We start from the raw sequence: 13,645 nt of genomic DNA on the forward strand, positions 1-13,645 counted from the left end.
TGTAAGCTTTGTAAGGGCAGGGACCATATAAGCCTTGTTCACTGTTATATCTCTAGTGCTTAGCACAATGCCTGGCATTTCAATAAATGTTTGGACAAACGAGTATTTGTGTAGTGTTTTACAGTTTTTGAAGCTCTCTCACAGTCTTATTTGACCTTCACAGTCATTCTGCCTTAGATTGTCCACTGGGTAACTTTTATCCTCATATTACTAATTGAAAAATGAAGATAAGTTCTTTGTAACTAGGGACCTCATTGTTGTATTCCCAGAATTTAGTGTAGCGCTTAGCATGTGACTCAAATATTTACTATGTGAATGTTAAACTGCGGTTTTCTGTGGTAAACACAGTAAGTAGTAAACTCAGGATTCACAACCAGATATACACACCAAATCCACTATGTAATATTAAGTTTGTATATCCATGTATAGAATCTTATTTTTTTTTGCCCTTTATGAACAGTGTTTCATACATATATATGTGTATATATGTATTTTTTTTTTAATTTCCAAAGGAACCTACATATAGATGGAAAAGATTGGACAACTATTTAGTGAACTAAAACAATACTTAAGTGATTAAAATGTTACGTTTAGTATTGGAAAAAGATAATGCCGCCTAAGAGTTAATAATCATTTTTCCTTTTGTAGGCATCAACACTAGGAGAAAATGGCATGCTATTTACTTGCTACTTTCCTTTACAGATGATTTTTGGCTCTTCTGGGATTTAAAAGTAAGTAAATTTAACAAAACAGAGGACTGACTCAGCCCTTCTGGTCACTATATTTTCAGTTCACTTGTTTTTATACCTGCAGAATGTCCTTATCACCCAAAGGGAGATGACCCAAAAGTAACATCTAGTTAATGTATACTTCTAAAGTTTGTTGTATTTCTTTGCCTTCTTGTTCCCATGCCTCTCTGAACTTAATTTCTGGGTAACTGAGGCTTTTCAGGCTTGGGTGGGAAAGCCACACCCTTAGTCTATTTCCTTAAGCCATTCTGACCAATTTAAGGGATTAACTAGTATAATCTTAGTTGGACTTTTAGTCTGAGGCATACTAAGTCATTCAGAGATCTTAACAGTAGGTGTCATAGTCATCCAGTGATTTGGTCCTTGCTGCAGGGTCTCACTTTGTCACCCAGGCTGGAGTGCACTGGTGCAATCTCAGCTCAATGCAATCTCTGCCTTCCTGGCTCAAGCAGTTCTCCCACTGCAGCCTCACAAGTAGCTGGGACTACAGGTATATGTGACTACACCCAGCTAATTTTTGTATTTTTATGTGGAGACAGGGTCTTGCTATATTGCCCAGGCTAGTCTCAAACTCCTGGACTCAAGCAGTCTGCCCGCCTCGGGCTCCCAAAATGTTGGTGTTACAAGTGTGAGCCTCTGCACCTGGCTGCAACACTGGCTTTTAATCAGCCTTTTGGCTAAAGGATTTCTCTTTTTTTTTATTTTTTAAAAGATTTCTCGCCCGGCGCGGTGGCTCACGTCTGTAATCCCAGCACTGGGAGGCCAAGGTGGGCGAATCATGAGGTCAGGAGATCGAGACCATCCTGGCTAACAGAGTGAAACCCCGTCTCTACTAAAAATACAAAAAATTAGCCAGGCGTGGTGGCGGGCGCCTGTAGCCTCAGCTACTCAGGCTGAGGCAGGAGAATGGCGTGAACCCAGGAGGCGGAGCTTGCAGTGAGCCAAGATCGTGCCACTGCACTCCAGCCTGGATAACAGAGCCAGACTCCGTCTGAAAAAGAAAACAAACAAACAAACAAAAGATTTCTCATTTTTATCTTTTTGTTATTAAAATGTTGCCTCATCCTACCCAGTAACTACTTGAATTTGTGAATTCTGTATTCCTTTTCATTTCTGCCTGCAAACTGACCCATCTGTTCTGAGTTCATCTCTTTTCTATACGTTTTGTCAAGTGCAGTAGACAGCAACTACTAAATATTTTGTTTCTCTGTCTTTTTCTTTAGTAAAGGGTAAGATGATCTGCCTTTCAGGTTATCTCAAGGGGCAGTTTCACCTTTCCATAATATAAATTACTTTTGCGTAAATTATTTCTTCCTTCTTTGATAGCAATTTCCTGAATGCCTTCCAGCTAATCATTAAGCCAGTATTCAGTATTTTAGCATTTTAAAAAACAAGGGACCAATTTCTGTGTCAGCATGGGCTAGCTTGCCATTGGGTAACAAAGGCAAAATCTTACTGTCTCACACAACTTTTCTATTGCAACTTGCCTAGGGACTTTGGTTTAGATCATAGGTTGGCCATGACCAAACTATGGCCCACGGGCAAAATCTGTCTAGCTCCTTGTTTGTCTAAATAAAGTTTTACTGGAATATAGCCTTGTCCATTTATTTATATCTGTGGCTACTTTCGTTGTACAATGGCAGAGTTGAGTAGTTGCGACACAGTTTGTGTACATCTCACAAAACCTAAAATATTTATTCTGTGGCCCTTTACAGACAAAGTTCACCAATTTGTGCTCTTAAGTTGCCTTCATTCTGGGTCTCAGGCTGACAAAGCAGATACCATCAGGAGTGTGGCTGCTAACTGTGAAATGAAAAAAGAGTATGGCAAATCACTTAAGGACTCTCAAAGCACTTTCATTGGCCAAAGCAAATCACATAGCCACATTAAAGTTCTAGGAAGAGTGTGGTCCTTACATATACCTGGGAGAAAAATCAGAAATATTTGGAAGACACTACCACTTCTTCATTTATATGCTTGCTTCCAATATATTTTTAACTTGTTATTGAGGTAAAATTTTAAAATGTACAGATATTAAGTGTACACCTCAGTGGATTTTTATATATGCCCTTGAATGCACCACCCAGGTTTATACTGATGTTTAACTCCTGGAAGGGATTTAGAGATTAAAATGCAAAACCTTGACAAATTTGAGGAACATATAAGATCTTGCATCCTAGTTCTACTAATTCTGAATTAGAGTTTACCAATTTTTTTTTTTTTTTTTTTTGAGTGTCGCTCTGTCACCCAGGCTGGAGTTCAGGGGCGTGATCTTGACTCACTGAAACCTGCGCCTCCTGGGTTCAAGCGATTCTTCCACTTCAGCCTCCCAAGTAGGTGGGGCTACAGATGCACACCACCACACCCGGCTGATTTTTTGTATTTTTATAGAGATGGAGTTTCACCATGTTGGCCAGGCTGGTCTTAAACTCCTGACCTCAAGTGATCCACCCGCCTTGGCTTCCCAAAGTGCTGGGATTACAGGCGTGAGCCACCGTGCCCAGCCCGAGTTTACCAATTTTGTTATGGCATTCATGATTGTTCACTTTTATGGGAGCAGAGGGCAAAGGGAGTTGGCAAAGCAGTGGAATAAATCAGTAAGTGTTGATATTAAGTCCAAAATAGCACAGTCATAAGGGACCGCCTTAAATGTTGTTCCATTATTGGTACGTTACTGGTTGTTCTAACTAAAATCAGTTAATAACTGAACTCTCCACATTTTTAGCAACTTTCATGTACAATTGAAGTACAAGAAACAGCATATATTTAAAGCATAAATTTTTATTGGTTTTGACATAAACCTATGAAACCATCACAAGAGCACTAATCCTATCATGAGGGCTCCACATTTATGAACTAGTTGCCTGTGAAAGATCCCACCCCGAAATACCACTGGAGGTTAGAATTTCAACATATGAATGGGGATGTGGGAGACACAAACGTTCAGTCCGTAGCAGGAAAATACAGGGATGTCTCAGAACCACCATTGTCTACTTTCCTCTCTGTGTCTGCTTTCTTATCACTTCACCTGCTGGCCAGCCTTTATGCACTGCATTGATGTCTGTCACCACCTTTACTCTAGTGCTGCTGACCAACCGACCTAATCTCGTGCCAATTCTATATTCGTGAGCGGGGAACATGTGATCCAGTCTCTGGTGTTGTCTTTCCTGAGGCGTGACATGTACCTGTAGTGAAGTAAGTGGTGGTTATGAAGGGGAGAATATCAGAGTGTATTTGGAAGAGCTTTCTGGTTGTAAGAAAGCAACTTGCACTAGTGTAAGGGGGAGGAATAATGGAATGATTAGAGAAATACAGAAGTATCTCATGGAAGCCACATGAGGGAATGAAATTCAGTGGTCATTCAATAATTATTTCATGAAAGCCTGCTAGGCCCAAGGCACTGATCTAGGCACTGGAGATTCAGCAGTAAAGCAAGATGTATTTCCTACCCTGATGGTTGTCTGTGATCCTTTTGCACATCTGCTTCATTCTTTCTAAACAGTAGCTTCACTTGCTCATTTTTCTTCAAGGGAGAACATAGTTGTGACTAGCAAGATACTTTTTCCTAAAAGGATCCATAATACGTAGCTCATCCCTGTAGTTGGGATGAGTTGAGGTTGGAGACTTTATAGGAGGATTTGAACTGACAGGCACACCAAAAGTCATCTTACTCAAAGCCATCCGGTGAGTTTATTGCCTCCCAATGATCGGAATTCTCACTGACCCCTCTGAGTCAGAATTTGTGGAACTGAGTATTAAAGGGTCCACAGAAAGATAATTTATTCCAACTTCTTCGCAATGTAAAGAAATTGGGCCCCAGAGAAGTGGTTAAAATTATCTTGAATTGTGTAGCAGAACCAGGAAAAAAAAGCAGTTTTTTGACCTGTTGCAGTACTTTTCTCATTCTGTCATTGCTGTCATTACCTGACTGCCTTCATGCCTCCATTTCTTTTAAGAAACTTTTCTTGGTGGAAGACCTCAGAATCTTCATGGTATTTTCTTTGGTTCTGACTAGCAATAGCTAAGACAGGTTATCTCTCAGTACTTACACAGAAATCCTTTAGGAATCTAGAATTCTTTGAGATTATCAATATGTTATATACATAATAAATATTAGAAACATTTTATATTTTGTGTGTATTATGAACTGTTTAAAAAGCACAAATATTACCTGTTTCTAGAGGATTTGAAAAAATTTATCTGAAAATAATGGAACTAGCTGGGCACAGTGGTGCATGTCTGCAATCCCAGCCACTCAGGAAGCTGAGGTGAGAGGATCACTTAAGCCCAGGAGTTGGAGACCAGCCTGGGTGACAGAGCAAGACCCTTATTGCTATAAAAATAAATTTTAAAAATGTAAAAAAAATAAATAAATAAACATTTGAAAGGAATGGGACTGGCCAGAGCAGTTAGGCAAGAACAAAAAATAAAGGGCACCAAAATGAAAAAGGAAGGGCCGGGCACCGTGTCTCACGCATGTAACGCCAGCACTTTGGGAGGCCGAGGCAGGTGGATCACCTGAAGTCAGGAGTTCAAGACCAGCCTGGCCATCATGGTGAAACCCCATCTCTGCTAAAAATACAAAAGTTAGCCAGGTATGGTGGCGGGTGCCTGTATTCCCAGCTACTCCTGAGGCTGAGTCAGGAGAATCACTTGAATCCAGGAGGCAGAGGTTGCAGTAAACCAAGATGGCACCACCGCACTCCAGCCTGGGTGACAGAGCAAGACTCCATCTCAAAAAAGAAAAATGGAAAAGGAAGAAGTCAAATTAGACTTGTTCACAGATGACATGATATTATATTTAGAAAAACCTAAAGACTTCACCAAAAAAAATAGAACTGATAAATAAATTTAGTAAAATTGTAAGATACAAAAAAGAGTAACATTTATTTACACCCAAAGAGAACAATTTGGGGAAAAAATGCCATCCCATTTATAGTAGCTGCAGAGAGTATTAATTACCTGGGATCATTTTAACCAAAGAAGTGAAAGATCTATACAAGGACAACTATAAAGCATTAAAGAAGTTGAAGAGGACACACACACACACACGAGATTCCCTGTTCATTGACTGGAAGAATTACTGTTAAAATGATAGCTGGATGAGATGGCTTGCACCTGTAATCCCAGCACATTGGGAAGCCAAAGTGGGAGGGTCACTTGAGCCCAGGAGTTTCGGAGTAGCCTGGGCAACATAGTGAGACCCTGTCTCTATAAAAAAAAATTTTTTAATTAGATGTGGCAGTATGCACGTGCTGTCCCAGCCACTTGAGGAGCTGAAGTGGGAGGATCACTTGAGCCCAGTGAAGGTCAAGGCTACAGTGAACGATGATCATACAGTGAGCCATGATCACACCATTGCACTCTGGACTGGATGACACAGTGAAGACCCCATCTCAAATAAAATGGCAATTCTACTCAATGCAATTTACCAATGCAATGCAAACCCTATGAAAACACCAATGACATTCTTCACAGAAATAGAAGAAAAAAAAGTCCTAAGATTTATACGGAACTAGAAAAGACCCCAATAGACAAAACAATCCTGAGCAAAAAGAATAAAACTGAAGGCATTTCACTATCTGACTTCAAAATTTACTGCAAAGCTATATTAACCAAATTAGCATGGTACTGGCATAAAAATAGACACATAGACCAATGGAACAGAATAGAGAACTCATGTAAACCCACCCAGCCAACTCATCTTTGACAAAGGTACCAAGAATATACAATGGGAAAAAGACAGTCTCTTCAATAAGTGTTACTGGGAAAACTGGATAACTATGCAGAAGAAGTAAACTCTCTCTCACCATACCAAAAAAAAAAAAAAAAAAATCACATCAAACTGGATTAAAGACCTAAGTCTGGGCCAGACGCGGTGGCTCACACCTGTAATCCCAGCACTTCAGGACGCTAAGGCAGGCAGATCACGAGGTCAGGAGTTTGAGACCAGCCTGGCCGGCATGGTGAAATCCCATCTCTATTGAAAATACAAAAAATTAGCTGGGCATGATGGCGTGCACCTGTAGTCCCAGCTACTCAGGAGGCTGAGGCAGGAGAATTGCTTGAACCACACAGGCCAAGGTTGCAGTGAGCCGAGATCGCGCCACTGGACTCCAGCCTGGGCAATAGGATGAGATTCCATCTCAAAAAAAAAAAAAAGACCTAAGTCTAATGTGAAACTGTGAAACGATTAGAAACTGGAGATATGCTTCAGGACAGTGGTCTGGGCAAAGTTTTTTTGTGTAAGACCTCAATGGCACAGGTAACCAAAGTGAAAGTAGACAAGTGGGCTTACATCAAGCTAAAAAGCGGCACAACAAAGAAAACAATCAAACTAAAGAGACAACCCACAGAATAGGAGAAAATATTTGCAAACTACCTATCTAACAAGAAATTAGTGACCGGAATATACAAGGAGCTCAAACAAATAGAAAAAAAAAAAGCTGTTTTAAAAATGGACAAAAGATCTGAATAGACAATTCTCAAAAGAAGACATACAGATGGCCAACGGGTACATGAAGAAGTGCTCAACATCACTAATCGTTAGATAAATGCAAATCAAAACTACAATGAGAGGTCAGCTTACCCCAGTTAAAATGGCTTTTATCAAAACACCAGGCAGTAACAGATGCTGGTGAGGATGTGGAGAAAGGGGAACCCTTGTACACTGTTGGTGGGAATGTAAATTAGTACAGTCAGTATGGAGAACAGTATGGAGTTTCTTCAAAAAACTAAAACTAGAACTACCACATGATCCAGCAATTCCACTACTGAGCGTATATCCAAAAGAAAGAAAATCAGTATACCAAAGAGGTATCTGCACTCTCATGTTTGTTGCAGCATTACTCACAATAGCTCAAATATGGAATCAAAGTGCTCATCAATGGATGAATAGGTAAAGAAAATGTGGATGTGGGCCAGGCATGGTGGCTTATGCCTGTAATCCCAGCAGTTTGGGAGGCCAAGGCGGGCAGATCATGAGATCAGGAGATTGAGACCATCCTGGCTAACACGGTGAAACCCCGTCTCTACTAAAAATACAAAAAAAAAAGAAAAAGAAAAAAATTCGCCAGGTGTTGTGGCAGTTGCCTATAGTCCCAGCTATTCAGGAGGCTGAGGCAGAATGGTGTGAACCCAGGAGGCAGAGCTTGCAGTGAGCCTAGATGGCGCCACTGCACTCCAGCCTGGGTGACAGAGCGAGACTCCATCTCAAAAAAAAAAAAAAAAAAGAAAAGAAAATGTGAATGTGGTACATATACAAAATAGAATATTATTCAGCCATAAAAAACGAAATCCTGTCATTTGTAGCAACATGGATGGAACGAAAGGTCACCATGCTAAACTAAATAAGCCAAGCACAGAAAGACAAATATCATATGCTCTTACTTATATGTAGAAACTAAGAATTTGGATCTCATGAAGATAGAAAGTAGATTTATGGTTACCAGAGGCCAGGAAAGGTATCAGGAGGAGGGGAGGAAGAGAAGTTGATCAACTGATACAAATATATGGTTTTATAGAAGAAATATGACCTACTGTTTGATAGTTTACAGTAATCTTGTACATTTCAAAGTAGCTAGAAGAGAATAGCTTGGATGTTTCTAGCATAAAGAAAAGACAAATATTTGAGGTGATGGATATCCCAATTTGAACTTTGGAATCACATGTACTCCAAATCTATGTACACCTATTATACATCATTAAAATAATTCTTTTTTAAAGAAAGAAAGAATGAGAATGGTGCTACTTTTTTTTTTTTCGGTTTGTTTTGTGTTGGTTTTTTTGAGACAGGGTCTCACTCTGTCACCTAGGCTTATGCAGTGGCATAATCACAACTCATGCAGCCTTGACCTCCAGGCTCAAGTGATCCTCCCACCTCAGCCTCCTAAGTAGCTGGAACCACAGGCACACACCACCACACCCGGCTAATTTTAATGGTTTTGTTTTGTTTTGGTTTGGTTTTTTTGTGGAGACGGAGTTTTTGCCATGTTGCCCAGGCTGGTCTTGAACTCCTGAGCTCCAATGATCCTCTTGCTCCCAACCTCCCAAAGTGCTGGGATTACAGGTGTCAGCCACCACACCCAGCTTCACTTTAGGTAGTTCTTTGACAACTTTTACATTTCTTCTATCTTACACATATTGAATTAATTTCAATTTTGACAAATTTTCCTAGGGAGTTTTTCATTATGGTTTTCAAATTTATTGGGTTATTTTTAGCATTTTTTTTCTCTGTATCTCAGGTTATGCTCCCTCTCTCATGGGCTTTCTCTTTTTTTTAATTAGGCTCACCACAGATTATTTTTGTCTTTTTCAAAGAATTTGTTCCTGCATTTATATATTATTATTATTGTTTCCTTCCTTCCTCTCTTCTTTCCTTCCTGACAGGGTCTCCCTCTATCACCCAGGCTGGAGTGCAGTGGTGCAAACATGGCACACTGCAGTTTCAAGATCCTGGGCTCAAGTGATCCTCCCCTGCAGCTGGGTCTACAGGCGCACACCTCCGTGTCTGGCTGATTTTAAATTTTTTATAGTGATGGGGTCTTCCTATATTGCCCGGGCTGGTCTCCAACTCCTAGGCTCAAGCAGTCCTCCTGCCTTGGCCTCCCAAAGTGCCGGGATTACAGGCATGAGCTACCACACCCAGCCTATATATCAGTATTATTATTTTCTATTTCATTGACTTCTGCTTTTTAAAATTAATTCTTCCTATTTTGTTATTTTTTTATTATATTATTTTTCCATATCCTTGAATTGAGTGTTTTTATACCTTGTTTAATAACTAATCTATCTTTATTGTACATAAAACCCGTTATAAATATAAAATAAATTTCTAAAGCCTATATTATGCCTTTTATTTCCTTGAATTATTTTTATTTTTATTTTTTATTGCTAAAAAGTCAGTGAGGGTTTATTGAGTCCCTGAAAACCAGCTCTTTAAAACACTCCGACAACTGCTGTGAAGGTCACTGTGCAGAGACCCTGGGTAGGGGAGGCTGGAGCCAGATAAGATGTGACAGGTCACAGATGGCTCTCAAGCCACCTACCTTCAGCGCCTTTTGTTTCAGGCTCTAGCCAGAAGCCCTGGGGCCTTTCTCTTGCCTCTTCTGAGACACCCTTGGGGGCCCTGGGGAAGGGAAGGCCAGTGGTGTGGTTTCCCTCTTTCAGCCTAGCAACGCCCAAACCCTTTTCCTCTACCTGGCTCCACTTGTCCCCAGATGCTATCCCCAAATTCCAAATAGCAAAATTCCTGGGTTTCCCCTTCCCATCTCAGAGTTACTTATGGCTGGAATGTGGGACAAACTCTTCTACCAGAAGGACCAGAGCGGTTACAACAGCTCAAAGGTGGGGATACTGGTGACATTGACTGGGATGGAAATGATGGCCCATGGCAGCCCATGCTGTTCCAGGGAGCGGAGGATCATGTAGCCCTCTCAGTTGACAAGGAAGAGGGCGGGGATGGCAGCTGTGCGCTGGGTACTGTCCTGGATCATCTCCACGTAGAAGCTGTTATTGTCAACCGCGTTGTCAGAGATGATCACGGCCCGCCCGCCATGCTCCTGGACCACCTAGTCTTGGAGAGGAGGGAGCACTCCTCACCAGCGCGATCTGGTCCTGCATGAAGAAACCGTTGCTGAGTTCCCCGCAGGCCTCTGGAGGTTCAGCGGGGACAAGGTGAATCTGCTCATACCTTGTGTGAAAGATACCACCGAAGTACTTGGCAGGTGTGGCTCTGAAGATGTATCGAATGTGTCCAGGACTTAGCACTTGAAAGTACAAATAATCATGGATACGGAAGCAGTGGGGAGCACCAGACAACACCAGCCCGCTGCGCCAGGGACTATCTCCAGGGCCCGGCCCGCACCGCGTTTTCTCCCGCCTCCCAGCTGCGCCTCGCTCGCTGGACTTTAGCCTGACAGCTGTCTTGAATTCTTATTTGACTGATGATGTAGATGCCTGTGCTGTGCCATGTGCCACTGTGCCCTTCTTCAGCACTGAAGGTCTTATTTTTATCTCTAAAAACAATATAATTTAAAGAAATAATTACAATCTTACCTAATTACCGTACCATTATCCCACCTAATAATAATTCTTTGGCAAAAACTAATGCCTAACCCATATTCAGATTTCACTATTTGTTTTCAAAAATGACTTTACAATCAATTTCTTCAAATCTAGATCCAAACAAGGTCCACACGTCATACTTGGCTACTGTGTCTCTTAAATTTCATTCAATCCAGAGGAGTCCCTTTGCCTACTTCTCATTTTTTCCCATGCCATTGTCTTGATGAAGAAACCAGCTCAGTTTTGCAGAATGTGGCACTCTCTAGATTTATCTGTTTTCTTCCTTTTTGTGCTGTTGACTTTGTTCCTCTGCTCTCCATATTTCATCCAATCATGAAGGTAATTCTAAAGGCTTGATTAGATTCAGATTTAACTGTTTTGGCTACTGAAAACGTGGTGCTATTGCTTTACATCAGGATCACAGACTATCTGGTCAGGCCTGTTTTAGTAATGCCGAGATTGATCAGTGGTTTCAGGGTTACAGCCCAATCTTGCCATTGACAGGTTCCGTTTGAGTGTTTCACCTGATATTTTTCATCTATCGGTCATTGTTGTCTGGGTCTGTTGTTTCATTAGGACTTAAAATATAATTATTTTTCTAACTTTATCATTCCCTCTACATTTATTAGCTGAAAGTTTTCTGTAAGATGGAACTTTTTCTCATCAACTGCAACTATTTTGTTACCTTGAAATATAGTCTGAAGCAAGCATGCAAAGGAGTCACTGACAAGATCAATGAGGAAATTTATTTTACTTTACTGCTGAATCTCCAGTGCCCAAACCAGTGCCTGGCCCCAGGGGGCCTTCATTAAAAAATTATTGGCCAGGCATTGTGGCTCATACCTGGGAGGCCAAGGCAAGAGGATTGTCTGAGCCCAGGAGTTGGAGAGCAGCCTAGGCAACATGGCGAGACCCCATCTCTACAAAATAGAAAAAAAGAAAATTAGCTGGGCATGGTGGTGCACACCTATGGTCCTGGCTACTTGGTAGGCCTAGGTGGGAGGACTGCTTGAGCCCAGGAGTTGGAGACCAGCCTGGGCAATATAGTGAGACCCCATCTCTACAAAAAAATTTAAAATCAGCAAAGTGTGTAGGCACACAACTGTAGTCTAAGCCACTTGGGAGGCTGGGGCAGGAGGATTGCTTAAGCCCAGGAGTTCAAGGGTGCAGTGAGCTGTGATTGTGCCACTGTACTCCAGCCTGAGTGACAGAGCAAGACGCTGTCTCAGAAAAGAAAAATAAATTTGCTGAAGGCTTATTTCCCTTTAATTACTGATTTTCAGAATTAGGAGTTAGTGTCTCTCTCCTCTTTTTTACTTGTGGGCTTTTAAATAAAACCTTTTATTTATCAGCTTGTGGACTTTTATCTTTTTATGTATTTTGGTTTTCAGTCATTATTCTTTTTAGTGCTTATTGCTTATATTGCCTCATCTTCGACTGGTAAGAGCTTGTTTTTTAATCTTTTTTAAGTTATGAGGTCTCACCATGTTGCCTAGGCTGGGGTGCAGTGGCTATTCACAGGCATGATCATAGTGCCCCACAGCCTCAAGTGATCCTTCTGTCTCAGCCTCCCAAGTAGCTGGGACTACAGGCATGTGCCACCACACCTGATTAAATTTACTTTTGGCTTATGATATTTTCAACTTCTGATGGGTTTATTAGGATGTAACCAGGTAACTCTCTGGTATCTAGCCCCGGGGATGATTAGAACAGAGGAACATTGCCCCCTGGTGTGGAAGATCTTGCCAGGTAAAGGAAGTGGTTTAGAGTATGGGCTCTGGATTGGTTGGTTTGCATAGGAATGGCATGCTTACAAGGGAGTGGTTTGATATTTCTAGGAATTAGCTAGTCCTAGGAGGGGAAGTCTCTTGGGTCAATGAGGCACCTGATGCCAGAACATCAAGAAGACAGAAAAATAAGGAAATACAGTTAATATACGTGGTACCTGCCATTTCTGAACCCATGATTTCCTGGCAGGGAAAAAGGCAAGTCTCAGCTCAGGTGTAGCTGATCATACTTGCAGATGTTCAGAGGACTCATTTCAGGAGCTTCCTATTAATGGTCACTGGCTCTTTTTTTAAGCATCAGCTTGTCGAGGCTACCAGGTGACTTACTGGAGAATTCAGTCTTGGCTTTTGTGCTTGGCTTGGGTTTCTAGGGTTCCCATGTAACCAGGAAAGCCCACCAGCCCACTAATACTGTCGGATTAAGTACTACTTAGACATAGCATCTGGTTGAGTCCCCTCTCATGGATCACATGCACCACAAACACAAATAAACTCCTCAGCTTTCTTTTATGAAAGGAAAATAACTTGTGAGAATATGAAGAGAATGATCTGAATGGTAAGTGATAGTGAGGGTTCTCTTATGGCCTATCGATTGTGACCTTTCTCTGCTGCTCCTTCACCAACTATGCTTTACTGTTATCCCGTCCCTTGAGCACAGGCTGAAGGACTGGCCATTAGTTATCTAACCTTATTCATCAGGCAGCCTATAAAACACCATTCTTAGTTGGCAGTTCCAAATAGATCTCTGTTTGTCCCTGATCTTATAGCTGCTATAGAGAAGGTATATCTTTGTCCACCTGCTACCAAATGTTAATCATTATTAAAGCTTGTGGTGGGTACCTGGAGATCTCTCATCTTTTGTGTGTGTTTGAAAATTCCATATTAAAAAGGTTGGAAAAATGAATCAAGTTTACATCCAGTAAGATGGCTACCACCAACAAAACGGAAAATAAGTGTTAGTGAGGATATGGTGAAACTGGAACACTCATGTTCTCTTAGTGGGAACACGTAAAACGGTGCAGCCACTATAGAAAAGAGTATGGC

The 13,645-nt window shown here is 41.3% G+C and overlaps 1 pseudogene; it reads right to left on the minus strand.

Annotated features, from left to right (window-relative positions):
* Positions 1-10,057: 10,057 nt before the first annotated feature.
* LOC116273679 lies at positions 10,058-12,778 on the minus strand (annotated as a pseudogene).
* Positions 12,779-13,645: the final 867 nt, after the last annotated feature.

Source organism: Papio anubis, chromosome 2 (assembly GCF_008728515.1).
Source record: "Papio anubis isolate 15944 chromosome 2, Panubis1.0, whole genome shotgun sequence".
Taxonomy (NCBI): domain Eukaryota; kingdom Metazoa; phylum Chordata; class Mammalia; order Primates; family Cercopithecidae; genus Papio; species Papio anubis.